At 39.9% G+C, this 19305-nt stretch overlaps 1 pseudogene across 1 annotated transcript; it reads left to right on the top strand.

Moving 5' to 3' along the window:
• The first annotated feature begins 578 nt into the window (after positions 1-578).
• Positions 579-19061, top strand: LOC149313705 (RNA-binding protein 45-like; annotated as a pseudogene). Its single transcript, XR_016280849.1, has 9 exons — positions 579-974; positions 2750-2873; positions 6893-7021; positions 9508-9692; positions 10572-10701; positions 12932-13025; positions 14577-14728; positions 15416-15616; positions 18323-19061. The product of XR_016280849.1 is annotated as an RNA-binding protein 45-like (transcript).
• The last annotated feature ends 244 nt before the right edge of the window (positions 19062-19305 follow it).

The raw sequence follows: 19305 nt of genomic DNA, 5'->3' as shown, positions 1-19305 counted from the left end.
ACTTGCCCCATTGGGTTTCCATGGCTGAGCCATGATTTGAACCCTGGTTTCCCAGAGCCTTAGCCCAATACTCAAACCACTGCACCACACTGCCTCCTTGAGGACTAGGCCCTTTAAACCTAGGAAGCCACAGCCCTGAACAGGTCTGCAACTCAAGGCACTGTCTTTCATAGGGTCCCCACAGGGCACAACCCTCTTGAGACAGACTTGGAGGCAAAGCCTCCACATTTCAAAATGGGACTCGCACCTTTTCATCAGCCCAGAAATCTATTGGTTCGCGCGATGGCCAATGGGAGCCTCGCGCTGCGCTTGTGTCCCGCCCCTTTAGGCCTAGGCTGGACTCTGATTGGGCGCGCTGCCTACAGAGCGTTCATTCCCAGCTCAGCTCGGGAAGGAGTCACGTTCCGCCCTCAGCCAGCAGGGGTCGCTGTGGGAAACGTCGCCTGCCGATTCTTCCTCTAGTCACAGCAGCAGCTGCTGGCTGAGGTCACTTCCGGCTTCTTCCTACTAAATTCATCCTCTACTGGTTAGAAGTGCCTTAACGATCCCGACTGAGTTTGGAAGGTAAGCAGGGTCAGCCCTGGTCAGTACTTGGAGGGGAGGCCGCCAACCAATACCAGAAAGGCTGTGTTTCAGAGGAAGGAACTGGCACAACCACTTCTTGAGTATCCTTTGGCTGAGAAAACACTATGAGACTCATCATAGGGATTCCATGAGTTGGCGAGTGACTGGAACGCATATAAAGGCACTACATCCATCGGATCTTGGAAGCTAAGCAGGGCCAGCCCTGGTTAGTACTTGGATGGGAGACCGCCAACGAATACCAGGTGCTGTAGGCTACATTTCAGAGGAAGGAACTGGCAAAAACACCTCCTGAGTCTTCCTTGCCTAAGAAAACCCTATGAAATCCATGGTGTCCCTATAAGTAGTCAACACCCACAGAAAGGGGAGGATGCCTTTTGCAGGACAAGAAGGTGAGTTTGAGCCCTGGCAGCTGAAGCGGTGTCAAAGTGCTTTAATTCTGCAGTGCAGATGCAGCCCAGGGTGACCAGAGGTCCTCCCTTTCCAGCATATGCCCTACATTTCAGCCTTCTCTCCAGGAGGAATTCCACAATGTCCTCCATTCTGAGCATGGATAAGAAGCATTCATTTACATTTATATTGGTTGCTTTTAGCTATTATTGGGTCACGTGCCCCATTTTTCTTGAATGTCTCACATTTCGAGGTGCCTGGTCCTCCTTTGCGGTGAGGACACATCTGGTGTCCGGAGAGAAAACTGGGGAGGGCTCCTGAAGACCGGATGCGTCCTCACCACAAAGGAGAACAAGGCATGGCAAAATGTAGAACGTGTCATGAGAAATAGAGGACATTACAAAACAGAAGCTAAAAACACTCATAGAAATGTAAGGAATTCACTCCTTATGGTTTATTTACAGCTGTGCTACCTGTACTGTGTTTTATTATGTACCTAGTCACATTTTTCTGATGCTTTGTTGGCTTGCAAGGTACTTATCATACTTTATGGTGTGCCCAAATTGTAAGTATACAATACAAACTGTGCTGTATGTACAAATTATACTTTACTAGTCATCAAAGACATGGGAGTGAGTGCCAATACAGTTGATAGTCCTGATGTACTCAGGACAAGAGGCTACTGTTAGAAGAGAACATAGAGAGACAGAATGGTTCCCAGTTGGCAAAGGGATCAGGCAAGGCTGCATCTTTGGGACCCAAGGCAGCTCACACTAGACACACACACACACACATTTAAAGCAACACTTTAAACAACACCCTATCAGTTCAACTTGTATCAAACATCGCCCAGAATGGAAACTGTAGTCAAGAAATGAAGAAGACGACTAGGGTCCGAAACACACTGCAGAAATAATCTGGTTTGAGACAGCTTGAACTGTCCTGGCTCAGTGCTAGCGAATCCTGGGAATTGTTGTTTATTGTGGCATCAGAGCTCTCTGACAGAGAAGGCTAAATGTCTCACAGACACTACACTTCCCAGGATTCCCTAGCATTGAACCAGGGTGGTTCAGGTGGTCTCAAACTGGATTATTTCTGCAGTGTGTTTTGGACCAAAGAATGGGAAGGGCAGTCATGAAAGAGCTGGAGAAGATCCTAAAGAGTAAAGTTATTAGAATCATCCAAGCCATGGTATTCCCCATTATCAGCATCAGCATCATGTATGGATGTGAGAGCTGGACTGGGAGAAAAGCAGATGGAAATATAATCAATTCACTTGAGATGTGGTGTTGGAGAAGACTGCTGAGGATACGATGGAAAGCCTGAAAGACAAACAAATGGGTCCTTGAGTGAATCAGGCCAGAAATACCCTTCAAGGCCAAGATGATTAAATTGAGTCTGTTATATTTGGGCCACATCATGAGAAGGCATGACTCATTGGAAAAGAGAATAGCCTTTTAACTTGCTTCTTATGGTTATTAAAGTCATTCATCACCAACAGTTTAATCACATATACTTTACTTCCCAAGAAGGGCTGTTTTCGTCACATGGGAATGTCCGAGTGCACAACTCAAACCTTTGTGTGACTCATTCTCATATTATTTGTGCTGCAAGTAGGAAAGATCTTTGTTAAATTCTGTGTAAAGTGACTTTGAATCAATGAAGGATTTGCAGTGTAATAAGAGGAAAGCTCTCTAGAGGACAATGTTTATGGTGAACAAAGATCTGTAGGAATGAGTACAACTGCAAAGAACTTTGAATTATTTATTGGCTCCAGGTTACCAAGCTGTCTGGGGTGATATTAAAACAGAGTCCTGAACAGTTGAAAAACAAATATGGCGTGAATGATCCCAAACAAGAAACGAGAAGCCATATGCAAGGAAGCAGCTTAAATCTTTTGGGTAAGTAGCAGAAATGTGTATGAATGCTGTGAGCCTTGGTTCACAAGTGCTGGTAATTTCTGTTGAAATCCTTTCAAGTTGCTTCTGGAGTTTTAAAGAGTTTCTAATACGATTAACATAAAGTGTATCCACACTGCAGAAATAAAGCAGTTTGACACCACTTTAACTGTTATGCCTCCATCCTGTGGAACCCTGGGTTTAGTAGTTTGGTGAAGCACCAGAACTCTCTAAAAGACCAGGTCAAATAGTTCACTAAACTACAAATCCCAGGATTCCACAGGATGGAGGCATGAGAGTTAAAGTGGTGTCAAACTGCTTTATTTCTGCATTGTGACAGCTCTCTAGAAATGCATAATAGCCCCTGAATAAAGACTGTGTCAGAAGTGCAAAATGAATTTTAAATACTGAAATATTAAACTTTTGGTTTCAGGTACAGCATCTTTTTCGGCTAAGCCTTTAACTAAGCCAACTTAACCTGCTTAGCACAGTAGTGTGGATAGTGCTGAACAGAAACTCATGAAGTATAGTGAATCAGGTTATTATAGATACTGTAAATAGAACTGTTTTATAGCAAAATACCATACATAGGCTGTGATCTTGTACTGTATACGTAAATTGGACATTTTCACTGGAATCCTTGGAACTTCTTTGCTTTGACTGAAATAGGAGATACATAATACTGTAGTCCACAAGCTACAGTGAATGTCAGAAGTTAGGATATTTGAATTTGCCTGTCCTGTTGAGTTTCTGCTTTTCCCACTGACATTGTATTTCTGTCCTGTTTCCCTGTCAGAATTTGGGGAATTCATAGTTAAATTCCTGAGCTTCTTTCAAAGCTGTGCCTTTTTTGTATTTGCATTTCTAATTATAGATTTTTTTTCTTTGACTCAAGCAAGTTTGTGTATATTTTTTCAGATATACACATTTTTAACTGAGGACAGTATTCAGAGGTAGGCATGGTCTGTGCTCATTTCTTTCTGAAATACAGCACAAATCTCAGAAAGGTAGTGATTTTCAAAGAATGATACATTCTGCTCCATTGGCCGTCTTTGTTATTATGAGACTTCTAGTCGTTTTGGTCCTATGGCAACCCTAAGGCAAACCTATCGTAGAGTTTTCTCAGCAAGATTTGTTCAGAGGTGGTTTGCCGTTGTTGTTGTGTGCCTTCCGGTTGTTTCTCAACTTATGGCGACCCTAAGGCAAGCCTGTCATGGAGGAGGTTTAAGGTTTACCATTAGGAGATGCTTAATTTCCTTAGGAAAATACTGGGGAAATTGCTGTGGCCCCTCATTACTGCTACTCAGAAGTGTGATTTGAAGTTTTAACTCTTGATAAGTTTAATTGTTTGGTGAAGGTGAAAACACCAATTTGACTGACTGACCCTGTGACCCTGTATCCTTTGAACACAAATATTGTATGAACAGTTCCAAACAGAAGTTAGTGAGCCATGAAACCTCTGGGAGAGTTTCTCTGGAGTTTTAGGGTCAAGTATCACCAATATATTGATACCTATCTCCTTTCAAAGCCTTTTCCGTTCTAAACCCATGTCTATAATGGACTGGGTGGGGATGAACAAAGCTTAATACAGATCACGGTATAGGGATTCAGGTTGTATCGGATGGGTTTCTCCTGAAGACACAGGTTTGCAGTTTGGGTGCCCTCCTGTTCTGCCCTAAGCCTGAAAGCCCAGGTTTCTGTGGTCCAAGGAATGTCTTTGCACACATAAGGCTAGTGTGCTTTTTGGAATTTATCTATTTTAACTATTTTCAAGTTGTGGATGTTTGAATCCATGGATAAAGAATTCATGGATAAGGAGGCCCAACAATAATAGAATCATGTTGGTGCGCTACTTTAGTTTAAAGCTCCTTAACTAATAAGATTTATTTATTTATATATATAAATACATTTGTGTAGCATTGCACGGGGAGGATGGACAATAGTGCTGTGCTCATCACTGAAAAAAGAAGGCTCTTAGCTCCAAGCAGCCTATTTTTCCAATGCTGGATTTCAAGGGCAGGGGGCTCAGAGCTAAAAGTATCCTGGGGAAAACAGCTTGTAGTATTGCCAGTGCCACACCGCATGGATTTTCTAAACCTGTCTTCCAAGGATGTTTTTAGTTCTAAGGCTACTCCTCCCCATACTGCCCCTGTGGAAGGATGCCCATTATTTTCTTGTTAGCAGCTATGAATAGTCTACTGATATCTGTAGTGCTGTGCCTGCAGCCTTTTTCTTCCTGCTGGTGAAGCTTATACCAATGTAGATACGCAGTAGATACATGTGCACCAATAGGATTCTATGGTATGACCTTTACTCCCCCAAATCGATTTCTGAACTCACTCAAGTCTTGGTGTTGAAAAGTAACACTCCAGTGTTACAGAAGACATAGCACCTTCAGGTATTTTGTCCAGGAATGCAGTCTGGGACATTGTCAAGCATAGCCATCTTGCACCATAGTGTAAGAACTTCCCAAGACATGATTACTTTTACTTCTTGCATTCTTGAAATATTTGACTGATGGCTTTAGATTAAAAAAAAAAAAATCTGAATCCTATGAACAAAAAAAGTCTTGTGTGTATAGACCCAGAGAGGAAGCAAAGAGCCGTGGAATACAGAGGAACAATGTTTTGCTTTAGGTATGCAGTACACTCTTAACAGTAAATATTTCCATAATTTGAGCATTAAAAAAAAGTGAGATGTGTAGGCAGCTGCTAACATCATGTGCAGGCAGTGGGATTTACCCTCCGAATCCGCTTCCTCCTACACCTACTTTGCTCTGCCAATCTCCTTTGAAGGGTCCCCTGAAACTTAAAAATAGATTTTGGAAATGTTTGCAGGTGGAAAAATCTTTCTGCCTATGGGATTAATTTTCTTGGTAAAAAAGTACTGTAACTGAGTTTTAAGGCTTTAAATATTTATGGTTTAGCATCAGTTTCCACGACCAGATCAGCTATGTTCCAAAAGTGCAGAAGAGAAAAGTGATACAGTATAATGGAGAAACATGTTTCCTGTTTTAGGTATGCAGAGAAAATTGCCATATTCCTGTAACACACAAGCTGGTAATTTCTCTTTGGGGGTTTGGGACATATTTTATCTCATTTTGAAGGCTTCTAAGGAGAATCACATATGGGAGATTCCCAGTTGTCTACAAGATATAGTGCATGTGATATTGCGTACAGTGAGCCCTCCCTATCTATGGGCTTCCAATCCATGCATTTGACCACCTTCAGACTGCCAGGTCCCATATTCGATGGCAGCATCATGAACTCACAAATATTCACATCATCACTGTGATTGCCCACATTTTTAGTATCCATGGTGCCCCTGGAACCAAACTCCTACATTATGGAGGGCCCACTGTAATGATTTTCTTTTATAATCCTGAAAAATTCTTCTTTATACTTCAGGTTCCATTGCCGTGTTATTTAAGCTTTTGATTGAGGCCATTTCGTTGTCTGTGCAGGAATATTATGTGAAGAGTACACAACAGGACATGACCAACCAAGAGACCAACTAGGCTGCTTTAGGTATGCAGTACGTTCTTCAGATAAGCGTTTCCGAGACCCAGTGCACATGTCCTACTAATTTCCATGGACATCTATGAGATGTGTTTGCCTTATTTTAAGAGATAAAATATGAAATATGCACAGTTTTACACAAGACTGAATACATATTCAGAGATAAGTACTGAATTAATCCTGGACTATCAGTCTGTTGACTTCAGGTTACAGGACAGCTTTGAATGAATGAGCTGTCTCAGTTTCAGGAACACGAACATGAACATGTGAGTAGTACAAGCCAGGAGACAAACAGCTTTCAGTGCAAGCACCTGGGTAGGACAATTGTAAAGTTTGTATACTATGACCCTAAAATGTCTTCTGAAAATGCAGCTGTTTCTGCATGAGATGCTTTCCTTTGCAGGGTTCTAAAGAGCTTTAAATATGAACTATGTGGTAGTGCACAAAACTGAATGCAAATATGTAGTCATGGTTTTGTCTTCCTTTATTTGTATTGGATTTCAGGTTATAGTTCCACTTTTTCTGAGCTTGTGGTCAGACCACTTGAATCCTATGTATCCTACTCTGGTGTGATTCGTGCAGAACAGGAAACAAAAAGTCACAAAGTACACAAGGGCAGCATGTCTGCTTCAGGTAGGTAGAGCATTTTGATGTGAGAGTGAATTGAGCACACTTCTGTTGGCCACAGTTGAACACAGATTTTATGTATGGTACAGGCTTGCTGCTTTAGATGGGTAATATATTCTGAAACATCAGTTTGGAGACTGTAATATCACTATTTGTCTACTGACATGTACTGCTATCCACTGAAATTTCTAGCACTTCATTTTAGATCAGTGACTTTGAGTAATGGGTACTATGGTGGAAGTTACATAGGGCCACTGTTGAGTTTCTCTCTCTCTCTCTCTCTCTCTCTCTCACACACACACACACACACATTTTTATTGAATAAAATCTATATAAAATAGAATATTGAATAATGCATTTAACAAAAATACACCACTTTGTTTTTGTTGTATGACTTGAAGCTGTCTTCTGACCCTATTACAGGGTTTTCTTGGCAAGAAGAGGGAATTTGCCCTTACCTTCCTCTGAGGTTGAGAGAGTGTGGCTTGCCCAAGATCACCCAGTGGGTTTCAACTTTCCATGGCCGAGCAGGGCTTCAAACCTTGATCTCCAGAGTCGTAGTCCAATGTTCAAACTACTACACCATGCTGATTCTACAAATTAAAAAAAATACATAACTTCCACATTTTTACATACAAATCCAAACTACCTGTGACAAAAACTACAACTAACAAAATAGAAATAATAAATCTGACTTCCAACTATCTTTTCTGCAGATATAGTTTAAACCTTATTATCTACCTCTCTCTAGCTTATCTATTAGTTACACCTCAGCTATATATTTAAATCATATTAAACAAAACTAACAATCATTAATTACCCCCATTTTCTTTCTTAAAAATGTCAAATAGGGGCTTCCAGCCTCATTTATCTGTTATAGCCCTATCTATCTATTACACTTCTAGTATATTGAACTCATATTGATTAATGAAATCAGCAGACATATATTGAACTCATATTGATTAGTAAAACCAGCAGATATCAAATACTTTCATGTTTGCCCCAAAGAATCCAACATTATTAATACTGTATTTTTCTTTTATCATATTAAATAATAATACTCTTATTACTACAATAATATTTAGATAACTAACCTTTCTACCTTTAATATATAATTCAATATTATATTAATTCTATTAATATAATTGAATTATATTTTAGTGTAGTAATTGCTTCACTTTATATCCAGTAGGACAAAATAGGAAAAAAGCATACATATTCTCCAAAACCAAATAAAACCAGCCCTTTCCAGTTATCACTTAATAAAATTTAAATCCAGATGCAGCACCCATAGTGGATCTAGAAATGAATTCCAAAGGTTTGGCTCAGATTCTAAGATGTGTAAATTAAAACAAAATCATTGACATTTGCCCATGGAAGCACAGATCTAGCGGGACTGTTCTTGGAACTTCTGAGAAATGAAGTTCTCAAAGTAAACTGTGAGACTGATCCTTATATCTGCTCTGTTAGAAATATTATGAATACCAACTCCTCCTGGCAGAGGTATGTACTTGCTGTTGGCAGGTGGATGACTATTTAATTGTAAAGGCATCATGTTGCCCCTTTGAGACTAAGAGATCGTCCACACTGGCCAAATAAAGCGGCTTTAACCTGCTTTGAAGCCTAGCCGTTTAGACGGCACACGAGGTGAAACTGGGTGGAAAGTGAAATGAATTGGTGACACGGCAGGCTGCCAAAAATGAAATGGGTGTGATTGCCACATATACAAACCAGGCAGTCCCACAGGGGGGCATGGGGAAAAGGGGGCATGTATAGGGAGCCTCCATAATTGTGCTTTGCCAACATGTCACTGAGCTCACCAATGTACTATAGCAGTGGTGCATCACACATGTGACTGTGTGGCTGGCAACACTACCAGTTGTGGAGCATTTAGTGGCATAGTAACTGGGCAGGACAAGGGAGGTCATTGGCAGTGTTCATAGGATGGTGTTCATGCATTGTGGGGGAGGCAAAAAAAATCAAGACCGTAGCTTGATGCAGCATGATGCGGACGACCCATGGGTGTTCAGCCCTTCTTGGAAGCAGGCCAATGGAACAGCAGGGTTTTGACCTGCTTTCAGAAAACAAAGGATCAAGCCACTCTTTTCAGCCCGTCTGTTCCAGCCCTTACTGAACGAAAGTTCTCTTTTGCTCATTTAGTTTCAGAGGAGCTGCAAGATTCCTTTGTCTACTGTTAATCTAGACTAACATTGCTATGTCTCTAAATTTTATTCAAAAATGGTTCAGACATAAATCCAGGTCTTTTATCTCTTATATCTTTGTACATATAGATGCCCATTATGAAAAAAAATGAATTTATGCTCTCTAGTTTCTTAAAATATATCTCATAATAATAAAAACAGGCTGATCATTGCCTGTAGAACTTGCAGAACAAAATGTGTGTGCATGTTTCTGTTCAAATAACATCCTTACAAGCAGCCAGCAGCCATTCTGTGGTCTGCAACAGTATTGTTTTACTATGTTTCCTTTAGAACAACTGCCAGACCTTTCAAGCTTGGAAACAAGTGATACCAGAAGCCAAGAATGTGTCTCCAGGCGCTTATCAGTAGTACAGTATCAGAATTCCCATTTGTACAACAGCAACTGTTCAGACTCTTTGATATCATCCCAGGATTGGAAGCTTGTGAAACCTATCAAGGACTTTACAGCAAACGTGGTAATGCAACACATTGAAAGAAAAATGCATAATTTCTCCATTTTAAGAAGAGAGTGAACTTTAGAGACAAATACCATGGCAATGTAAGAAATATGAGTCCGTCAGTAAGGAGATGTTCACTGTATGGATTCTGCCTTTTTAAGCAGGAGACTAGAGGAGGTGATGTCAGTACTAGTTTGTTGTTGGGTTTTTCTTAAACCCGTTGAAATTTTCCACATGGCTACCCAGATTTAACAAACGTGTCTAAAGGAAGAGATGATGTCTCAGATAGGTGAGTGAGGAGAAGGATTAGGTTACCTTGGACTCTTCTGGGAGCTCCACTTGAAAACATATCTTTTGCTTTTGCTCCATAATTTCTGGTTCTCCTTTTTGTAGTCACAGCTGGATTATAAACTCTCAGTCTGGTAATACCATTGCTCCTGGTGTACTGATTAGACAATATTCATTTCTGCAGGTAAACGTGTATTAGAAATGTCAGTGCACTCCCATGGTAAATCCATATGCATCCTGCATGTGCCACATGACATGTCTGATATAATAAGACACATAGTAAGCCTTTATGTTGTTAACCTCCTAACAGTTTGAGCATTATCTGTAGAGAGGCAGAGTAATTTTTTAAAAAAGCTATTGTACAGTGGACTAAAACTATTAGGATTCAACTGTTACATTGCAATGTTGTAAATATCTACTCAGAAGGAAGTCTCACAGAGGTCAGTTGTTCTTAATATCTGGTATAAAGTTGTCATGGTCATTTTTTCTGGGTTACCAACAAACTTTTAGATACGTGTTGGCATTATCACTGTGCTCTTGGTGTTTGATAGGTTCATGTAAACCTGCGCACCTTTGTCCATGCTTACTGCCTTTTTTTCCTCTTCTTAGTATATGCAATGATTCAGTACAGTAATGTTGCATCAGCTATATATGCCAAAAACAGACTCAATGGTTTTGAATATCCTTTTGGGAACCATCTGCTTGTCACTTTTATTGAAGATGAGACTGATGAAATTGAGTGAGTACCAAATAATATAAAAGTTAAATGAAGCAGGGCTGAATAAGTTTGAGAATCGTAATGGGTGATTATTTTAAGGAAATCATGTAAAAAAAGAAAGCTAAGAAAAATGAAAAATGCTCCATTATTTACAAATGTTAATTATTGGAATTTTAAGTGATAACAAAGTTGATTTTGTTGTACAAATGCCAAAATAAGGAGATTTGAAGGGAGAAGAAAAAGTATATGTGTGTATGTATATGTGTATGTATATGTGTATGTGTGGACTTTTCATTGGTTTATTTTTGGGTGACAAAAACCTACAGCTGGGTTTTGAATACCATTGTATACTAATATCCCACTCTAGCACAGATAGCAAAAGTATGGCCCATGGATGGCATATGGCCTCAAGGCTATTTTTAGCCCCTATTGTGTACATCTTCAAGTCATTTCTGACTTATGATGACCCTAGGGCAAACCTATCACAGGGTATTCTTGGCAAGTTTCTTTAGATGGGGCTTGCTGTTGCCATCCTCTGAGGCTGAGAGAGTGTGACTTGCCCAAGGTCACCCAGAGGGTTTTTATGCTCAAGCAGATAATTGAACCCTGATCTCCAGAGTTGTAGTCCAGTGTGCAAACCACTACACCACCTGGCTGCCTCCCAGCAATTCAGAACAAAACATCTAAGTATGCTATATATGCCGTCTAGGGGACAAGGGGGGATTTTGCAATGCCTTTAGCTTCCTGTGCAAAGACTCTTTCAGGCTTGGGGAAGCCTTTTAGAAAATGAAGTGACTTACAGTCACATCTTGTTTTGTTGTAAGTCCTCTCCTGAGTATAAAATTGGCTCACTCTCCTGAGTATAAAATCGGCTCATAATAGCTCACTTTGCCCCCTAAAGGGTACAAGGGACATTCTTATTTAACTACCAAAAATTAATTTAAGTGTGGTCTTCCAAAGCAAAGGAGGGAATGTGCATCCCCTGATCCTTAGATAGTCACTCAGCCTTGCATTACAGGACACATATCAGTGAAGAAAATTACATCAAGGGAGGATTGGTGACAGTTTTCTACCTTTCAGGTCAATAGCACAGGGAATAAAAGATCCTCACAAATGGTTATATCTCTTAATTTGTTCTCTAAAGTTGAAAACGAGGTCTTATATGATCAACTAATGAGAACTTAAAATATATTGACCATAACTGATAGGGTCTTAGGAGAGTGATCTTTAGGAGGCATTGAAAATATATAGGCTTGGATCCAGAGTTCGTGCTACCATAGTATCTCCAAAACAATGTTCCACTTGGGATGCTCCATTAGTGAAACAAGGGAAATTATTTTAGCAGGTTCCCCCTTCTCTATACAATTTGTTGCATCCTGCGAAATTTAGCTGTGGATGGTTGTGAGCCCTCCAGAGCTGTATAAGAGGTGGTGATGGGATCTTGAGGCTTAGCCAAAGAGGCTTTCTCCCCATTCTATTAAGACAACTTTTTCAGCTTCATCAGAAGCTATCCATGGAGACTTTCCCTTTGTAGAAGAATTAATGATACCCCACACTCTGTTTTGTTAGAGGTTTTCTTTTGTGGTAGAGTTTGGGATTCCGCTGCTTAAGCATGAGCCTTGTCTTCTGCAATGTGTTTGACAAGCCACTGGCAGATTCCAGCAAGGCCCCACAATACAGCATTACATCTATTTCCAGCAAGGTCAAAAATGCAAAGCTGTCCATTGGAGGCCTGTCTTTCATCTGTCAGCAACACATGGCAGGAAGCCTGTTTCCTGGGGCAGGGGATCATGGGTGCCTGAATATTTTTTCTTCTACCACCTCTCTCATTTTTGTGGCATGGAACACACCAGAGACATATCCACCATTGCTAAACAGCTGGTTGAATTCAGAGGTGAATGCCCAATCCTGCTGTATATACTGAATATTTGGATGTTTCCTCTGCGTATTGTGGTAATACATTTCATTGTACACCCACAAACAATCCCTGGGCTTCATCTGCTGAAATCTAAAGTACGTATTCAAATTCCAATGAAGTAATAAACTATCCCCAAACTCACTCAGTATAAATTTTTTCATCTACTTGTATGAGAGGAAAGCTGTATTTTGTTTTAAACCATGTTGTAAGTCACCTAAAGTCCTATACTGGGAGAAAAATGGGATATAAATAAATAAGTAAATACTTTTGTCTAATACAATTGAATACTGTTAGGATATACAAACACTACATTTGCTTTTATTCTGTCTGCAGCCTCATCCATGAAATGGCAACAGACCTGGTGAATTCAGAGCTGTCATCAGCAATATTGAAAGATGATTCAGTTCTTCAGCTTCTAGGCTCCTCTGTAAGCACCTCTGATATTTGTAAATTCTAGAAATATTGTGTCTTGTCTGTCTGTCTGCCTGCGTGTTTCTCTCTCTACACACACACACACACACAGTGTTCCTTGACATGAATGTCTAGTTGTAACCAACTGTAGGGGGCGGTGTGCATCTCCGTTACTAAGCCAAAGAGCCAGTGTTGTCTGAGGACTGCTCCAGTGGTCATGTGGCCAGCATGACTGCACTGAATACTAATACTAATAAATTTTATTTCTATTTCCCGCCTCTCCCAATGGATCGAAACGGGATTGCAAGCATAAAACCACAATAACATCTAAATTACAATAAAATATCATCACTTAAAAATACAATTCAGGATGATAAAAACATCATCTAACATGCAGTACTACAGCCAAAAGTAGGATTTTCCTTAGGTTCTTCATAGATCGGGTTGTTACCTTCCCACTGAAGCGGTACATATTTATCTACTTGCATTTGCATGCTTTTGAACTGCCAAGTTGAGACTAGTGACAGGAGCTCACCCCATCATGCAGCACTCAGGCCTTGTACTGCCAACCTTCCCATCTTCCAATTGTCAGAATTGTCTTAACCACTAAGCAACCGCATCCCTTCTCTCTCTCTCTCTCTCTCTCTCTGTATACACACAGACACACATATATACATGTATACACATGCACACTAACTAATTACAGTACTTCTGTAGTAGTCTATGCATGTTTGGTTGTTTTCATTGAAATTCCCTCAATGCCATTTTTTTAAAATTTTACATACTTGGGAGTGTTGTGTAAGATCTGGGCAACTGGAACATGTCCAGCAACCAGTTTTCTACCCTAGTGGAGCTGAGGCCAAAAATGCCAAGAAGCATGTTCCCATCAGATGTTTTGGTAGTATGTCCAACAGTTTGTTTTTTGTGTTCCTTCCCATCAGATGTTTTCCTAGTACAGTGTGTCCCAATAATTTGGGAGCCACTCATTTCCTTGGTGTATGAGATCTTGTTTGGGAGGAGAGACTATATCAACCATTGGCATCAGAAACTGACCCTGCCTGTCTCAACAGCTGTTGAGAAATCTAAAGAGACTAAAACTAGTCTTGTCTCTTCATAGAAAATGGGAGGTTGAATAAAGCTGTACACAAGACCACTCTTGGATTGTATTTTCAAATGTCAAGGTATCTTGCTTTTGGAAGTGTAAAGTACATGCAAGGGCTGTTCTTTGTGACCTGGGGGATGGGAAGTGGATAGTTAAATAAATTGGATCAACTTTGATTTTTTCTTCCAGCATTAGAAGTTTGTTTGTTTTTTTAAAGTTTGCTTTATCACCCTTTCTTTGAGCTTTCAAGTTGAAAAAGGCTGTAACTTTAAAGACTCACTAAAGAAATAAACCACTTTAGAAACATTTAAGATTTCTAGAAATTTTGATAGATGCTAGAGATGTGAGGAAAATGGTCAGAATGATATCCAAGCACCTGCATTGTTGAGTTAACCCCTGTTTAAAATAGACAGCACACAGGATTTAAAATAGGAGCATTGATTGTGGTTCCCCTTCCTTTTCTAGGAGTCCCAGTTTCCTTCCCCTTCTCTCCAAACAGATGCTGCTCTCCCATCATGCAAAAGGAAAGCTCCCCCTGACTCTTCTGTGCGGGAAAGGCTTTTCATCCTATTTCATCCTTATCCCTTACCTCAAGATGTCTTGGACAATGTATTAAGGTAAAAACTTGAGTAGAAAAGCAAACTTGCTAAGCAAGGATGTGTTTCATTGAAACCCAAATAGAAAATAATTGTATAGGGCTAAGCCAGAAAAATAAAACATTTTTTGTTCTTTGTTGTTATGGAAGCCACCTTGAGTCCCGGCCTGGGAGAAAGGTGGCATATAAATAAAGTAAATATAAATAAATAAATGCCATATGTGTGTGTGTGTGTGGGGGGGTTATCTGGAAGAGAAAGGGACATGTGAAAAAATGGTGGAAAATGACTGCCATTGGTTTGGGGCATTGCAGATTATGATGTTGATTTAATGTGTTGAAATCCTTGTATGTTAGGTCTTGGGAAGTTTTTCCCACAGTCACTCCGAGTCAGGTTGTCGCTGTTTGTATGAGTAGAACCTGTCTTATTACAAATAAAATCATAGTTTTGGCTTTGTTCCAAGAGCAAAGTGTTAAAAGCTGCAAAAGAAATCCTTTGATGGCTTAAAAATTGATTTACAGCAGCATAAGCTTTTCTAAGCTGATCCACCTTCCACAGATAATAAATGCATGAAACATACTTCATATAGTTGGGAACACCTACATGTAGTCATGGAGTGGGAGGCTGTTTTACAAGTGAGATTGCAAAATAAAACAACACTTCATCCTGTTTTATATCTAATTATATTTGTCCTTGAATGTTTTGTTTCAGCCGGTTTGGAAGTTTTATAAATGCTTACATTATCCCTGGGGAAAATATGGCTTTTGCCATGTTTGCAGAGAGAGCAAGTGCTAGCGATGCTATAGCTGTATTACATGGGAAGACTGTGAATGGTGTGAAGTTGAAGGTGAAACTGGCTGATTTGCCCATAGAGAATTCAAATAAAAGCTAAATGATGTTGCGACCAAGCAAGTAAGTATCTTGACCTTTGGCATGTACCACTCTTAGATCATCTTGCTTAATTCAGTGGTTTCTGAGCTGGCTTGTCTCCCTTCCATTCTTCCATTCAAGCCATAGTAAGGAAGGTTTAAATTATGAACTTAGGGGTAAAACAGACTGCCCCTTTGCGCCACTGTTTGGGTAGCTTCAGAGAATGGCATTTTGATGCCACATGCTCTGGCTACCTGGTGTTTACATGCCTCAGGCCGCCAGAGCACCATAAAACTGACTTCCGTCTGTGGCAGGGTGGGAAAAGCCGGTTTTTTGCCGGCAGAAAAAAAGAGTGGATCTTTTCTGCTCCTATTTGGGACCATGGTGTGTGGTTGCTGTGATGCGTGGCTCTGCGGCGGTCCCAATCCACCGTTTTTGGGTCGTCTCATGTCCTCACTGGAATCATAGATATGGAATCATGAAGGTCTGGAAAAAATGAAAGCTGAAAATTAACTCTCCTTCTCAGTTGTGTACATAGTTTGTCTTGTATTCGTAGAAGCTATTTGAGTGGAAACTAAATTATGTCCAAAATACATTAAACATCGGTAAATGATGGCTCACAATGGTGTTATAGCTACTGTGTTATGGATTTGTATGAAGTGTGTGGCACTGAAAAGGAGAGAAGAGAGTTATTATACTACAATTCCAGTAAGCTTGTCTCTGGCTCTATAGAGTAGTACAGTACTTTTTTTTTTATCATAGTAATACATGTGTTGGGAAGTAATATCACAAGCACACTGCCAATCTTAAAATAACAAAATTAAAGTAAAATGAATCTGTTTTCCATCAAATGGATAAAGATATATTTTTGAACCATGCATATGTCTCACGTTTTTGCTGATTATAACCTGCGTGGAGGGGTACGTTTTCATATCACCTTGTGCTTCCTTAATAAATAATAATAAAACATTATTTATACCCCTCCTCTCTGTCAAAAACAATCGAGGTGGCTTACAGTTAAAGCATTCATACAGAATCCCGATATCCCAGTTTTCCTCCTTCCCTTAAAACAACAATTAAACAGTTGAACATTAAAATAATTCAATTAAAATAGGTAACGAGTGATTAGGGTACAGAGTATTTGATGAGGTAGTAGTATTCAGTTGGTGGCCGGGTTTGCTATTCAGGAAAGGCCTGCCGGAAGAGATCTGTCTTGGCAGCCTTTTTAAAGCTGTCTCAGCTGATAATATGATGGACCTCCTCTGGCAGGCCATTCCATAATCTGGGAGTGGTTGAGGAAAAGGTCCTCTGGGTGGTTGCAGTCAATCTGGTCTTTATAGGTTGTAATAAATTCCTCCCAAAAGACCAAAGTGTGTGGGTTGGATTATACAGGGGGTGGTCCCGTAGATAGGTTGGACCCAAGCAATGTAGGGCTTTAAAGGTCATAACCAGCACCTTGTACTGCACCCCAAAACCAATAGGCAGCCAGTGAAGCAATTTTAGAATAGGTGTAATATAGTCAGTTCTGGATTTTCCAGTGACCAGCCTGGCTACCATATTCTGAACTAACTGAAGTTTCCCGACTAAGCACAAGGGTAGCCTCATATAGAGCGCATTGCAGAAGTTGAATCGTGAGGTTATGAGACTATGTACCACAGTTTCCAGGTCTCCCAGTTCCAGGAAAGGACGCAGCTGGCATATCAGCCGAATCCCAATATCCCAGTTTCCCTACCTCCCCTTGGGGCTAATTGCCAGTATCTTGGGACCTATTGCAGTATGCGGTCAGATTAATGTAGCAAAGCTGCTTTTTCTCACTGCTGAAACTCTCCAGTTGCATGTTTTAATATTCTTTGACCTTTATTGGAGGCAGCACTTTAAAAAATCTTTGAAGAAATGTTCATATTATAAGGATACCTGAGAGGAAAGAAGAAAAATGACTTAGCCTAGCAGTGGTACTGCTTGCTTAATGCTTATCTGGGCATCTTGAAGAGAAAAATAACATTTGAATAGCTGTGGGATGGGGAAGAAAAAGAATTTAGCATTCTACAGTAAAGTGTTTCTGCTAAATTTTGTGGTATTCCTACTCCTACTCTGGAAAGCTGTATGGAAATTATTGATTCGCCTCAATCCTCATGCTAGGACACTTTTTCCAGTCCAGTTGAGAATGCAGGCATGGTTCCAGAGAACTATGAATGGAAGGAAGAAAATGCATTAGTTCTGGTCCATGAACTCTAGTACAAGGTTAATGGAAATCATCTTGCAGCTCCTCTATGTACTAAGGCTTGTGCTACAGTACAGGGTGCATGATGAGCAAGGAAGGTACAAGGCTGTAGCTTATAAACTTTGATTTCAGGCAGGATTGCCTTTGTTTAAAAATAGCACATATGTGCATTCTCTCTTAGCCAGCCATTAGTGCTTTAGAAAGACAGCACTCTCTGCCCTTGATTTTGCACGCACACATTTGGCAGGCCATCTAGTGCTTAGTGGGATGTGTCAGAGGTTCCAAGGGAAGGCTTAATAAACTAATGGAAGCGTAGGATACTCAAAATAAGCGTCATAATAATTTCAAAGTTGTGTTCTAATGAGAGTGACTCAGAGAATGGGAAAAATGGTTTCGTGTTTTTGTTTCAGATCACATCCTGAGCATTTTTCATCATAATGTATGTTAACGTTGTTGGAAACAATTTTTTAATACATGTATCTTCACATTTCTGAACCTATTCTGTGTTGTTTTTGCTCTTTTTACAGAACAAATCTTTCAGGAACCTCAGCAAGTGGGTCTGAAAATGTGCTTGGACATGTGTGACTTGATAAATATGAAGAATTCAGTGACAAACTTTTTTTTCAGTGTAAAGTTGGGAATTTCACATTTGTATAAAAATAAATTTATGTTATATAATTTTAAAAATGGAGTATAACCTTCATTATGAGCAGTCAGTCATGCTTGGATTTAGAAATAAATAGAACTGAAACTGGCAATTGACTGAAATTATGCCTTTAATAAGGCTTCTTAGCAAATTATAACAAAAGAATTAAAATACCTACTGGGTGGTTACATCAATAGATAAAGGACAATGGCAATCCCCCTCTGAAGAAACTTGTAAAGAAACCCCTGTGATAGAGCCTTAGGGTCAGCATAAGTTGGAAACAACTTGAAGGCAAACAACCCACAGACACTCTTCAGCCATATCGTGAGACAACGTGACTCACTGGGAAAGATAGTACTGCTTGGTAAAATGGAAAGGAGTACGCAAAGAGGATGACCACACTGAAGATTAATAGACTCAGTCAGAGGTGACTGGGACTCTGCTACATGTCCCTAAGTTTTACCTTTCACTTATCCATGGGTTATATCAAAATCCTTAGTTGTGACCCCCAAATCTACCATTGACTTATATGTGAGGTAGACTTACAGTCGAGTATATATAGTACATATATTCTATTTGTAGAAATAGGTTATTTCTTTCCAGTAATTATTTTTCTGTACAGCCCTGTTATTTTTATTTCTCCATTACACTATTACACTTTACTAATTTATTATCCTTTCTAGATGTGCATTTTCACATTCCTCCAACATTATACACTCCTGCTCTCATTTCCAACTGTACATTCCTTCTCTCACATATCTTTCCTAAATCTGTTCCCTCCAATCATGATTTGCTATTGAATAATTTTTTTGGATTTATTTTCTCACTCTGGTCTTTGGTTGCTACCTTTTGTTTACTGATGCA

Source organism: Sceloporus occidentalis, unplaced genomic scaffold (assembly GCF_023333645.1).
Source record: "Sceloporus occidentalis isolate IW3139 unplaced genomic scaffold, rSceOcc1.0.p SCAF_4, whole genome shotgun sequence".
NCBI lineage: Eukaryota > Metazoa > Chordata > Lepidosauria > Squamata > Phrynosomatidae > Sceloporus > Sceloporus occidentalis.
The sequence above is the reverse complement of the archived record's forward strand: the minus strand, read 5'-3'. Positions and strand labels throughout refer to the sequence as shown.